General features: G+C 45.1%; 1 protein-coding gene across 11 annotated transcripts in view; it reads right to left on the reverse strand.

Moving 5' to 3' along the window:
- The window catches only part of FAT3 (FAT atypical cadherin 3), a 462,341-nt gene that overhangs the window by 183,659 nt on the left and 264,682 nt on the right, over positions 1-14,000 (reverse strand). The gene's annotated exons all lie outside the window — the stretch shown is intronic.

Here is a 14,000-nt window from a genome sequence, read left to right on the forward strand (position 1 = left end):
GTGTGTGTGTGTGTGTGTGTGTATTCTCTCTCTCTCTCTCTCTCTCTCTCTCTCATTTACCTACTCATATACTGCCCCACAATGAGGCCAAATCTAGATTCACAAAATGTTTAGGGGTATGCGTACCCTTGCGTCCCCTCAGATAAAAAGCACTGCATATATGCGAAAAATCAGCCAAACTGTGGACAAACTGTATATACCTTTCTTGTTTCCAGAAACGCAAATATTGTTCCATGGTGCCACACAATTTGAGGCCTAACATGTACTATGAGGGACGTATGCGCACTGATACACCCGTTCACATCTGCTTTCTTTCAACTAGCAGAGTATTTGGCCTGACCCGCTTTTGTACGCCCGCCACCCCCACCCCCTAAACACGGCTCTCTTTCCACCTTTATTTGAGGGAATTAACCGAGACATTTCAAAGCAGCTGATGTTTTGCAACAAGAATGAGAGGGCGACCTGACACAACTCGGCTGCGCTTTCCAAAGTCTCTATGCAAAGCAACGTCCATTTTCAACTGGCTTTGACGCAGGAGCGGGAAGCCCAGTCAACACTCAGCTCCCCTTTTGTAATAAAATAAAATAAGTGAATGAGTGAAAAAGAATTCTCTCTCTTTTTAAAAGGTGCTTTGTGTGTGCCAAACCTCAAAAAGAGGGCGATATTTGCTTGGGACCACTTTTATACGTTATGCTGGGACCAAAGAGTTGAGCTGAGCCAAGAGAGAAGAACGGGGCGATGAAAGCAAACAAGCAATTCAGCAAACGGCGTTTCCATGGAGAAATTGCTGAGCCAGCACAAAAGGGCGCAGATAAAAGTAGCGGTCAACCCAGCGGTACCCTTATTGTCGCATATAGATTTGCAAACACTGACACTTGAGCAATGCTAGGCAAGTGTGGGGTGGGGGTGTTTGAGAGGCACTTGGCCATCTGTTGCTAGGGATGACATCACCCCCTCCATCGCTTGGGCTCACACTTTTATTTCCAGCATCGTGTCTGACTCATTAAACAGCACGGCCCGTTCAGCGAGACCTCCACTGTCAGCGCTCAAGAGTCGGGGTGCAATGGAGATGATCCGCAAGCATCAGCCCGAGTTGGCACGCGGAGACGTCCATATCAGTAACAAGTGTGTGCTATCTTAAATAAGGTAAAGGTAAAAGGACCCCTGACCATTAGGTCCAGTCGTGGCCGACTCTGGGGTTGCCGCGCTCATCTCACTTTATTGGCCATGGGAGCCGGCGTACAGCTTCCGGGTCATGTGGCCAGCATGACTAAGCCGCTTCTGGCAAACCAGAGCAGCACACAGAAACGCTGTTTACCTTCCCACCAGAGCGGGATCTACTTGCACTTTGACGTGCTTTCGAACTGCTAGGTTGGCAGGAGCAGGGACCCAGCAATGGGAGCTCACCCCGTCACGGGGATTCGAACCGCCAACCTTATGATCGGCAAGTCCTAGGCTCTGTGGTTTAACCCACAGCGCCACCCGCGTCCCTTTTTTATCTTAAATTAGAGGGGGGGATCCATCATTTGCACCATTGCACTGGTCTGGAGAAGCAACAGTCGATGTTTTGCAGCAGGGCTGGGTGGCCTGTCCAAACGTTGGTAGACCACAACTCCCATCATCCCTGGCCATTGGTCAGGCCTGCTAGGGATGACAGAAGTTGGTAGCCTAGCAACACAAGGAGAGCCATGGGTTTCCCCTCCCTGTTTTATGAAAGTGCAGGTTTCCTTTTCTTTTCAAGAAGTAGGAATTGGTGCTGCCTGATATCAAAGGAAAGTCTAGACCGCAAACTGAAGCCCGTTCCAGCCTTGCTTAGTTTGGCTTCCAACAAGAACATCTGGAAACTGTATTTCTAGGAAGCCTTTCCCCAGCTTGCTGTCCTCCAGATCCTGGGGCTATAGCTTCCATCAGCTCCATCCGGCCAAAGGTCAGGGATTGTAAGAGATGCAGGCTGTGTTAGAAACTGAAAGAGGAAAACTAGGAGCTAAATGACACCTTAAGCCTAGGTTTTGGGCGCAACGATGGAATGTCTAGGCGGCGCTTTTTTTATAACAAGAACACAAAGCTGAAAACGAACGAATTTTTCACATGGTCTAGTCCATGGGTGGACAACCTAAGGCCCGGGCGCTGGATCCGGCCCAATTGCCTTCTATATCTGGCCCGCGGACGGTCTGGGAATCAGCGTGTTTTTACATGAGTAGAATGTACCCTTTTATTTAAAATGCATCTCCGGGTTATTTGTGGGGCCTGCCTGATGTTTTTACATGAGTAGAATGTATTCTTTTATTTAAAATGCATCTCTGGGTTATTTGTGGGGCACAGAAATTCCCCCCCCCCCAAATATAGTCCGCCCCCCCACAAAGTCTGAGGGACAGTGGACCGGCCCCCTGCTGAAAAAGTTTGCTGACCCCTGGTCTAGTCCTTCCCCTGCCCACCCCTCTAATATTCTTAAGAGGGTCTCTTCTCCAATCTTCAGAGTGTAGCTTGAAGTGGGGAGGCAGAAAAAAAGTCCTCCTTTCCTTCTACTCTGCAGTCTTAGGCACAGAGCTCAGAAACAATGGGAGTTTTGAACACTGGATGCTGGCCAAAACATATAGGTGCTGACCTTTAAAGCCCTAAACGGCCTCGGCCCAGTAGACCTGAAGGAGCATCTCCACCCCTATCATTCAACACTGAGGTCCAGCTCCGAGGGCCTTCTGGTGGTTCCCTCCCTGAGAGAAGTGAAGTTACAGGGAACCAGGCAGAGGGCCTTCTCGGTAGTGACACCCGCCCTGGGGAACGTCCTCCCATCAGATGTCAAGGAAATGAGCAACTATCCTACTTTTAAAAGACATCTGAAGGCAGCCCTGTTTAGGGAAGCCTTTTAGGGTTTAATGTTTTATGTTTTTATATATGCTGGAAGCCACCCAGAGTAGCTGGGGCAACCCAGTCAGATGGGCGGGGTATAATAATAATAATAATAATAATAATAATAATAATAATAATAATATCCCTGAGCTACAGCATCTTGCCTTGAGGCAGTGGGTCACCTCACAGTCAAAATGAAGCAGATTGGTGCCTTGGCCCAGACTGGTGCATGCAATATAGCCACTCTCATCACATGTGGGAAACAATGAGCCAGGACTCTCCAAGAAAGAATAATCTGGGTCAAATTTGGAGCAATACAAATCCAAAATCTGATGGGACAAGCAAGTTAGGATCCATCAGATCTGCAGCTCAGGTGGCCAATTCTTGGCTCAAGCAGCAATATGCCAGCATAACTAGCTCAACTGGGCTCACCCAGCTGAGTCAAGACCAGTAGGAAAATGGGTGTTCTGGGAGAGTAGCAGGACTGGGCTGGGGCAATAATACTGGAACACAACTCAGTTCAGCTCAATTACACGACCTGGCAGCCCAGCACTAGCAAAATGGGTGGCACAAATCAAACTCTTATTTTGAAGACTTTTTATGTCTCTTCCAGATTTAGGCCAGCTCAACTGAAAGTAGTCTACACTGAATAGAGTTTATCAGAGGTGATTTACACCAGCTTCTTATATTTAGGAGATTGCTCTCTCTAAATTTGGTTATGCTCCTATTTAATGAGTGGGATTTAAGTTATGTCACGGCTAACTTGTTCCATCGATTTCAACGTGACCTAATTTAGTCTGGCGTTGGGAAGAAGCCGCCATCAGTAAATCAAACTAGTAGCGAGGATGAGCTCAGCGACAAGGCGAAAAGTAGACCTCATCATACCATGCACCAAAATATAAATTCTGCACGAGGGAAAATGCGCACTCTGAGCTGACTTTATTGCTTGTGTTTTTGGCATGCATTTGTATGGATCCAGAGGTCTCTCTGTGTTCCAACGCCTCCAGTAGAGAACACTTATCGACAAAGACATTGTTTGGGGGATGAGCTTCACCTGGGTATCAGAGCTTCTGTGCTGTCAAGGGACTGCTGCGTAGGGATTGCTGCTTGAACATTTTTCTGCATGGGACCAATGAAGCCTCCTTTATTTGAAAGGAGCCACATAGTGAAGTCGAAGTGAAATTCCACGCCCATGGAATCGCGGAGGGTGCACAAATCCCTTTATCACAAAGCGTAGCACGCCTTAAACTTCCTGACATTCCCAGCCCAACCCAGGGCTTTCATGTGCTAGGAGAGCCGGTGGGAATGGCAGGAGCACTCTGGTACGCTAAAGGCATTAAACTTTCAGAGAGATGAAATGAAACATGACAAATTACTTAGCGAGTCCACAAAACTGTATAGACCAGAACACACTTGGGTCCTATTATTCATCCACCTTCTCTTCCAGTTTAGGGAAAGAAAAAGAATAAAGCAAGCAAGCACAGAACCTGGTTTCATTTGGCAAAAAAAGGTTTCACTGCTTATGCAGTCGGGTTTTTAAAGTGCTGTTCATTCTTTTATGAAAGGAGAGGCACCTTGGGGTCTAAACCAGGTTGCAATCTCAGCTATCAGTATCTTTAAATCCCAGATCACCCACCCACCTGCTACTTATATTTTATAAAATTCCTATAGCTATTTATATTTTATAAAAATAAATGTTACAAAATATATGTAGCGGCAACTGAAAAGGGTAGTCTCAGATCCCTCTATCCATCTCCCCTGTGCAAATACAGGGCTGAGTTCTGAAACAAGGGGTGTGCTTCATTATATTGTAGCATAGCCACATGGCTACATAGTACTGCAAAGTCAAAATGCTGATACCGGATTGGCTGGATCATGTAGTGGGGGGGGGGGAATAATTCTTTTTAGGGGGGAGAAATGTGTCAAAGGAAGTGCCAAGATTGGCAGTGAACAGAAAAAAACAACAACAATGGTGTAAGACAGGCAAACTCGGCCCTCCAGATGTTTTGGGACTACAACTCCCATCATCCCTGACCACTGGTCCTGTTAGCTAGGGATGATGGGAGTTGTAGTCCCACAACATCTGGAGAGCTGAGTTTGCCTATGCCTGGTGTAAAACAAGTTTCTGTTTTTTTGGAGAATGTTTCAGGAGCACCAAATCTTCCCCTTTCCGCACTGAAAATATGAAGCTATGAAAATTCAGCTCAGCACCAATGCTATCCAGTATGTGAAAACATGTGATATGCCATCATCCATTTTCTGTGCCTTCACAAATTGTGCCCAGCGAGATAGACTCCAAGGGAAGGAAAATCAAAGAACAATGATGTCACTTTATTTTGGGGAGGGGGGCACTTTCAAGGACAGCCATGTGCCTCGTACAACCTCTAGGGACGCCATAACAAGCCAACAGGCACATTTCCCCCTCCCGCTAAATATGAACTAGGTAAACTTAGCAAAACTACAAAGTATGAGAGGAAGCCACAGTCAACTATCAAAACCTATCCCCATAACAATTTTGATCACACACCAGTTTAGTACAGTGGTACCTCGGGTTACATACGCTTCAGGTTACAGACTCCACTAACCCAGAAATATTATCTCGGGTTAAGAACTTTGCTTCAGGATGAGAACAGAAATTGTGCCGTGGCGGCGCAGCGGCAGCAGGAAGCCCCATTAGCTTAAGTGATGCTTCAGGTTAAGAACAGTTTCAGGTTAAGAACGGACCTCCAGAACGAATTAAGTACTTAACCCGAGGTAACACTGTACAGTCATACCTCAGGTTACAGACGTTTCGTGTTGCGCACTGCGCTGAACCCGGAAGTACCGGAATGAGTTATCTCAAGGTTTTGGCGCTTGCGCAGAAGCGCTAAATTGTGCTATGTGCAGAAGCACCGAAAAACGACCCACGCGTGCGCAGACGTGGCGCTGCAGGGTGCGAATGTGCTTCCTGCATGGATCGCGTTCGCAACCCGAGCGTCTACTGTACAAATCATTCCCCTCAGTGTTAGCTTTGCAACCTATATTCGTTGTTAGAAAACAATGTTAAAGAATTAGAATGGGAAGGATCATTTTCTACATTACATCTTCCTAGAAAGCGGATGCACATCTTACATGGGTGCAGAATCCGGGTCCCCAAGAAATTTCAGCTCTTATTCAAACGAAAGCCGAAGATACTAGTCCCTGAGACTAGGCCTTGTCTGGGAAATACCTGCCAGAATCTCGGAAGAAGAAAAGGTAGCAGAATAATATGCCTGGCGCTTATTCAAACCACGAGCAATGCTACAATTATATGAAACAGGAATAACAACAGTGAGGGAGAACTAAGATACAAGAACATGCACAAATATTGGGGAAAGGTTTGTGGTTTTTTGTAATCTCAGGGAACCATTGTTTTGAAAGCACCCCTGCACCTACTCACCCTGCAAAAAAAAACACTTCAGTATTTCTGACAAACATATGCTGGAGCTTTCAGAAACAGGGGCTACGCCTACGCTTCCCACAAGTTCAACGACGCCTTGGTAACTGGGAAATTCTTCCCTCCGTCACCTTGCAGGTTGAGCGTGCCTCTTATCCTGCCTGTCACCACACTCACGCCAGCTCCAAATAATAGCTCCTGGCACACGACGCTCATATATTGTAACACATTAACAGCAAGCTGTGAGGAGCTGGCAAGTCAGAAGTAAATTGCTGGCACGGATTTTTATGAGGGCTTTTTTTTCCAGGGGGGGCAGGGAGGAATAATGTGATTAGTTGCGGTTCAATAACTGAACATATAGTGTGGTGGCGGGGGCAAGGAGGGAGGGAGGGAAAAGTTTGCATGGCTCCAGTTCAGAAAACTCTACGTGAGGGACAACAACTCTGCAATGAAACTCACAAGGAACTGTCAGTTACGACGAATCTTTTTTTAAAAAAAATAATTCAATTTTCTTTTTCATTCATTACATACATCTCATATCCATAACATTCACCATACATTCCTTCCTCCCTCCCCTCCTAGGCTTCCCCCAACTTCCGCTTCTGGTTTGTTTCTCCTTTCGCCCACCTTAACGGTAAAGGTAAAGGGACCTCTGACCATTAGGTCCAGTCGTGGCCGACTCTGGGGTTGTGGCGCTCATCTCGCTTTATTGGCCGAGGGAGCCGGCGTACAGCTTCCGGGTCATGTGGCAGCACACAGAAACGCCGTTTACCTTTCCGCCAGAGTGGTACCTATTTATCTACTTGCACTTTGACGTGCTTTTGAACCGCTAGGTGGGCAGGACCTGGGACTGAGCAACCGGAGCTCACCCCGCCGCAGAGATTTGAACCGCCGACCTTCTGGTTGGCAAGTCCTAGGCTCTGTGGTTTAATCCACAACGTCACCCGCGTCCCTTGCTACCTCCTAAAATAATAATAATAATACTAATAGAATCATAGAATCATAGAGTTGGAAGAGACCACAAGGGCCATCTAGTCCAACCCCCTGCCAAGCAGGAAACACCATCAGAGCACTCCTGACATATGGTTGTCAAGCCTCTGCTTAAAGACTTCCAAAGTAGGAGACTCCACCACACTCCTTGGCAGCAAATTCCACTGTCAAACAGCTCTTACTGTCAGGAAGGTCTTCCTAATGTTTAGGTGGAATCTTCTTTCTTGTAGTTTGGATCCATTGCTCCGTGTCCGCTTCTCTGGAGCAGCAGAAAACAACCTTTCTCCCTCCTCTATGTGACATCCTTTATATATTTGAACATGGCTATCACATCACCCCTTAACCTCCTCTTCTCCAGGCTAAACATGCCCAGCTCCCTTAGCCGTTCCTCATAAGGCATCGTTTCCAGGCCTTTGACCATTTTGGTTGCCCTCCTCTGGACACGTTCCAGTTTGTCAGTGTCCTTCTTGAACTGTGGTGCCCAGAACTGGACACAGTACTCCAGGTGAGGTCTGACCAGAGCAGAATAAAGTGGCACTATTACATAACATTTTTAAAAAAATAACATTTTTGTACAGTAACATCAAACCTAAAAATAAAAATGAATACACCATATTATTTCTCTATCTTCTACACATTTCCTACTACTCGTGATGTGAATGTTTATTTAAGTCAGTTCCGAGGAATTTTGGTAAGCAAGAGTGAGGCAGAACATTTGCCCAAGATCATTGAGAGCTGTTGCTACTGAGGTTTGCCCCGTCTCTTTGTGATGTGGGGATGAGTGGGATTTGCAATGGGTTTTTACAGCACGGACACCTCCCCTAAGGGTGCATTGTGACATGGTGAACATTGTGTTAGTTTTCCTGATTAATGCCAGTGTTTCTGTCCTGTTTTCCAATGTTCCTTTCACACAGCAGTGCCTGTCCTGTTACAGGCAGCCTCCCCGTTTACGCGGGGGTCACATTCTGAGGCACCGCACGTTTAAGTGAAATCGCGTATGTTGGGAACAACTTCGGAATAGCCTGCAAACACCTGGTACAGGCAACTTGCCATTTACGTTGGGGGGGGGTTACTTTCCCAAGTACCTCTAAACCTCTGGAAATCCTTGAAAAAACTTTTTTTAAAAAACAAGAATTCAATTGCTCCCTCCAAATCTCCTTGCTCAAAATCCAGCTCTCCACAGGCCTCAAAGGTAGTTGCAAGGGCTCCTGGGACTGCACTTGCAAAGGCTCGTGAGATTGCTAGACGCTGTTTTCGTGCCGTTTTGCACTCTCTGAGGGCTGTTTTCGCCCCTTTTGGTGCCGCTCCCGTGTTTGCAGCGATGCACGTATGCGCGGTCTTGCGTGCCTTGAATGCGCGTAAAAGGGGAATTGCCTGTACCAGCTTCTTGTGCTAAATTTCATGCGCAATAGTGGCTGTGGCATGACCAAAAAATGAACATCACTGGACAAGACCCCTACTCTGCCACCCTCTCTGCAGATGTGTGCTTCTATTCCCCCATGCTTACTCTATGAAAACAGCAGGAAAGAACTGTCTGCTGGTATACTGTCCCAAATCTTGTCACTTTACTCCAGGTTAGGAAGGCTGCAAACTGTTTTTCTTTTCTTTCCTTTCCTGGGATCAAACAGCATGGAAGTAAGCACTAAACAAGCATCGTACTTTTCTGGGAGTGTCATTTATGTTGCATGAAAACTCAAATATAACACGGTTATTAGCATTTAGGGAAATATGGGGATATGGAATGAAATGTTACGTGACTGCAAGTCAGTCACGTCGTCTTCCAAAGCATGCCATTCCACTCCAGGTTTTCCTCACTTCCCCAACAGTCAGCCTGCATCTGAGAAGGGGGCAGTTTTCCATTCTCCATACAAGAGTTTCTTCTATTGTGCTTCTGCAAACCTTCAGTTCCACTCCCTCCAAGCCTGCTGATGCCTTCCTCTTGTGCATAGATGGTACCCATCAGTTCTGTCCACACAAGGATCTAAGAACGAGCTCCCTATTGGTATGTAGGATCATTACATTTTAAGACTAATGAACTACTGAAAGCCATCAAAGCACAAGCCCTGTAGCAAGTTCTTCAGTACCCAACACTCCTAATTTGTACATACTCCTAATTAGCATGCAATGCTCCTAATTAGCCAGTGTTACTAATTAGCATGCAACCACCACCATCACTGCGGTAGGTGATGCAGTCTGATCATTGCTCTGGCCACTGCATCATTCTCTACAATGAGGGGCATGGGCTCTCCTGGGCGTCAGAGGCATCTCCCCCTTATACCTGGAGATGCCAGGGACTTAACCTGGGACCTTCTGCAAACAAAGCATGTGCTTCTCCACTGAGATATTGCATTCCTGTGCCATGTTAGGGAATGGGAATGTGTACTGTTTCCCAGGTAGCTTTCACTGATGCTCTGAAGAGTCACCTAACAAGTAGCTTTGAACTAGCAGTAAGAACTTCTATGAATGGAAAGTGGAGTGCCCAATTTTTGCCAGTCGGCCAACCCACTTTGGAACCAATGAAAGCTGCTCCTGGGGGTTGGGGGACTCTCTGGAGCAGTGTGGGGCATGGCACAGAGGGCTGCAGGGATGCAAGAATCAGATGCCCTGCCGTGCATGAATGGAAACACAAAGCAGTGTTGCAAAGCTGTCAGATGTTTCAAAGAATACCGCAGCAGACGATCAGTACCGGTTTGTGAGATGTCCAGTAACCATGTACAGTGGTACCTCGCGTTAGATACGCTTCAGGTTACATACGCTTCAGGTTACAGACTCCGCTAACCCAGAAATAGTGCTTTAGGTTAAGAACTTTGCTTCAGGATGAGAACAAGAATTGTGCCACGGCGGCAGCAGGAGGTCCCATTAGCTAAAGTGGTGCTTCAGGTTAAGAACAGTTTCAGGTTCAGAACAGACCTCCGGAATGAATTAAGTACTTAACTCAAGGTACCACTGTAATCAGACCGACATGAGCATTATCTTTTCCAATGTTTGCCGAGCTCTAGAAAGAGGTAAGCATGGTCAGCCACCATTTACATATTCAAATTAAGGTCTTTATTAAGGAACATTGACCTACCTGAAAGAGGGTATCTACTAGTCATCAACCATGTTTGCCTTTTGACACATTTACTCAAGTCCGCAATTTACTTCAAATTATTTATCTATGGGCCTGTGAGATTCTTTAATCCTTATTATGCTATCTTCACCTTGATCAATGTTTAGACTGCTGCTAATTATCACAGATATAGTCTACCAAGCAGGATATAGTGACTTATCAAGATGGATGGCCACAGAATTAAGGGACAGGGCAAATCTGAGTGTCTCTTAGCCCTGAAATTTGTTTTCAATACCAGAACCGAGCTCAGCTCACAGGCCTTTCACACAAAACCAGTTTTTTATTTCTCCTCAAGCTTTGTTTCATAGGCCAAAGAAAAGTTGTGTGCAAGCAAGAAAGGGCAAGAAAGGAGCAATTGGAGGAAAGGGGCCCAGGAAGGGCCAAACATTTCTCTCAATCCTAAACACATTTATTTAGAAGTAAGTCTCATCGATTCCAGTTAACATATTTCCAAGGCATGTGTTTAGGACCACAGCTCTGGCCTAATTATCTAAACATCATGATGCTCCACAGGCTGCCTGGATAAGATTGCTCTATAGATTGAAATAGAGAAGAAATTTGGTTCTGTCTGCATTTAAGAGAGAAATGAGCTAATTCACACTTTTTGACCGAATACAGCTACCTTTCAAGATTCATACTTCTCAGAATCTTGGGGTGCCATTTTCTAGCCAATTGTTGTGAATAAAAATGTGCAAATTACAGGAAATGATACATACAAATGCATACCTTAGCGAGCATGTAATATAATTGCATCGTGTTAGGGGAAACGGCTTCTAAAAATGTGTATTAGTAAGAAGCACATAGAAAAAATGGTGTATTATGAGAAAATGCTGATAAATTTTCATGAGGGCTTTTTTTATCTGTTCAAAAATTGCTGAGCTGAAGTTAAGACGGGGGGGGGGGGGGAGATGAGAAAGCCACAGAAATTGATATAGACAGGTGCATCCAAAACTACTTTTAGGGAAAAAAGCAACCTCATCTACATAGTGAATCCAGAATGAAAGCTCACATCCATATCCCAATCTTACTCCCCACCCCCCAACCTAAAACACTCACACATGGGATGTTTGGAAACCATATTTTGGCAGCCTCTTAAAACCATGAAGGTCTTGTTGACCTACAGCAGCATCTTAAGAGTCGAATGATGTCCATCCTAGAGGGAAATTAACACGCGCACCTTTAAGTTTTGATAAAACACAGCAACTCTTTTGCAGCACGAGAGCGAGCAGGGATTTTTTTTTTTTTTTTAAAAAGGTACAAAGAAAACCCGATCAGAGCTTTTCAACATGGCAGGTTATTCCCTTATTGAGGCCCAACGTATTGCAGCATCAAATGTCAACATCAAAACAATATAGGGGGAAAAAATAATTACAGACAGTGTTAGTGTTGTAAGCTGATAAGGACCAGATGGTCTTTTGTATTTATGGTTTGCTTTGTGCATACAAATGTGTTGGGGATCTAATTAGCCTTCTCCAAAACTCAAACTGGGTAATTACTATCATTATCCCCTTTTCAAATAAATCTGAAGTCTAAACTGCAATTAAGTTTTTTTCCCCATTTTGGTTGTTTTTTTACAGTTTTGTAGTCACACATTTTAAGGATTGTTCATTGGAATCCTTTTGCCAACGCCCCTCAAACACCCCCCCCCCCCTTATGGTGAGTGGCATAAAATGCCCTAGCTTGATTTGGGGTTTTTTATAAGAAGCAGAGTGGGTGGGAATGAAGGAAAACAGTAAGTCAGCAATATATATATTGTTGGTGATTCAGTGTTTCCCAGACAAACATTGACTCTCTTGTTCTCACAACAGCACCACTTCCATTCACACTGAGTTCACATCTACATCATACATCCAAAGCACATTTAATACACATTGAAAGCACCTGCCTTCTTCCAGAGAATCCTGGGAACTTTAGTTTGTTGAGGGTGTCTGTAATTGCAGCTCCTGTGAGTGGCAAACTACAACTCCCAGAGTTATTTGGAAGACGTTGGGTGCTTTTAACAATATGGTATGGATGTGACCTTATTTGATGGTATGGATGTGAGCCAGTGTGGTGTAGTGGTTAAGAGCGGTAGTCTCGTAATCTGGTGAACCGGGTTCGCTTCCCCGCTCCTCCACATGCAGCTGCTGGGTGACCTTGGGCCAGTCACACTTCTCTGAAGTCTCTCAGCCCCACTCACCTCACAGAGTGTTTGTTGTGGGGGAGGAAGGGAAAGGAGAATGTTAGCCGCTTTGAGACTCCTTCGGGTAGTGATAAAGCGGGATATCAAATCCAAACTCTTATTATTATTATTATTATTTATAGTTCGGGAAAGGAAGAAAGGACATAAAGAAAATCTCCATGAAATTATTTCCATCTTTTTTGGAAGATAAGAGGTGTTTTGAGACTTCCCAGCCTTGTCCTGAGGAAGAGCCCTGATGTTGTGATTCTCCACAGTAGCATCTCCTGGAAGCTGCACAACTCTGCAACTTCCTGTGCAGTAGCTCTATGTCTTTGAAACAGAGAAATTTCACCACTGGCTAAACCTCAGTTGAGAACGTAGGGGCTGACTTTCTTCCTTGGTAATGGTGTGCAAAGAGGAATGTATATGAAAATGTAGTTGCAGAAGCTCAAGATTACAACTGCTTCTTCAAAAAGCATTCCCATTGTTCAGTTTACTCTGGAGTAAATGATCCCGGGGGGAACATTTATTATCTAATGCAAACTTATTTATCAGGGTGGTAAGGGTGGAGGGGTAAGATATCAAACACCATCTGGCAGAGCTTCTGGTGCCCAAGATTCCTCCACTGATTAAGAAAATTATAAATTAATATATCTAGAATAATCCACTACTAGTTACAGAGAATTGTGCTGCCTTTCCAAAATTGTGAACATTGTAGTAACGCATAAAGACTTTGGGACTTTTGCTGCAGCCAACATTCAGTTATGAAAAACATGTACATTTTTTGCAGATATGTTTTTTGTATTTCTGCTGCTAGGCCTTAGAGCAAATTATTAGAGTATTGTTAAGCCCCCCACCACCACCCATTTACCATCTCGCACACAGCCCCCTTTCCTTTATTTCCCTTAATGGCCCATCACCCAGGCGATCACCTTGACACAGGAAGCCAGCTTGCCTTATGTTTTAACACTTGGTAGAGCCAGACGTTAGAAGGATCTTCCATATAGCCTACTTCCAACCCCCCCCCCAAAGAAATAAAAACTCATAACAAAATGATATGCTTGTCTGGCCCATTAACTTCTACACAACTATTTAACTATTGTTATGGGCTTGTTACAGATTTATCTTGAAATATTGTGATAACTTTTCTAATGTAGCGGTGTACCACTTTGAACAAGTTGTACCATGGATAAACAGCATACAAATTGTTGATGATGTTCCTCCTCTAACATTGGATAATACCTGCAAAATTTGCACATCTCCAATTCGTGTAGGGGGGGGGGACGCGGGTGGTGCTGTGGGTTAAACCACAGAGCCTAGCGCTTGCCTATCGGAAGGTCGGCGGTTCGAATCCCCGCGAAGGGGTGAGCTCCGGTTGCTCGGTCCCTGCTCCTGCCAACCTAGCAGTTCGAAAGCACAAAGTGCAAGTAGATAAATAGGTACCGCTCTGGTGGAAAGGTAAACGGCATTTCCGTGCG

The sequence above is a fragment of the Podarcis liolepis genome (assembly GCF_965112155.1).
Source record: "Podarcis liolepis genome assembly, chromosome: 4".
Lineage (NCBI taxonomy): Eukaryota > Metazoa > Chordata > Lepidosauria > Squamata > Lacertidae > Podarcis > Podarcis liolepis.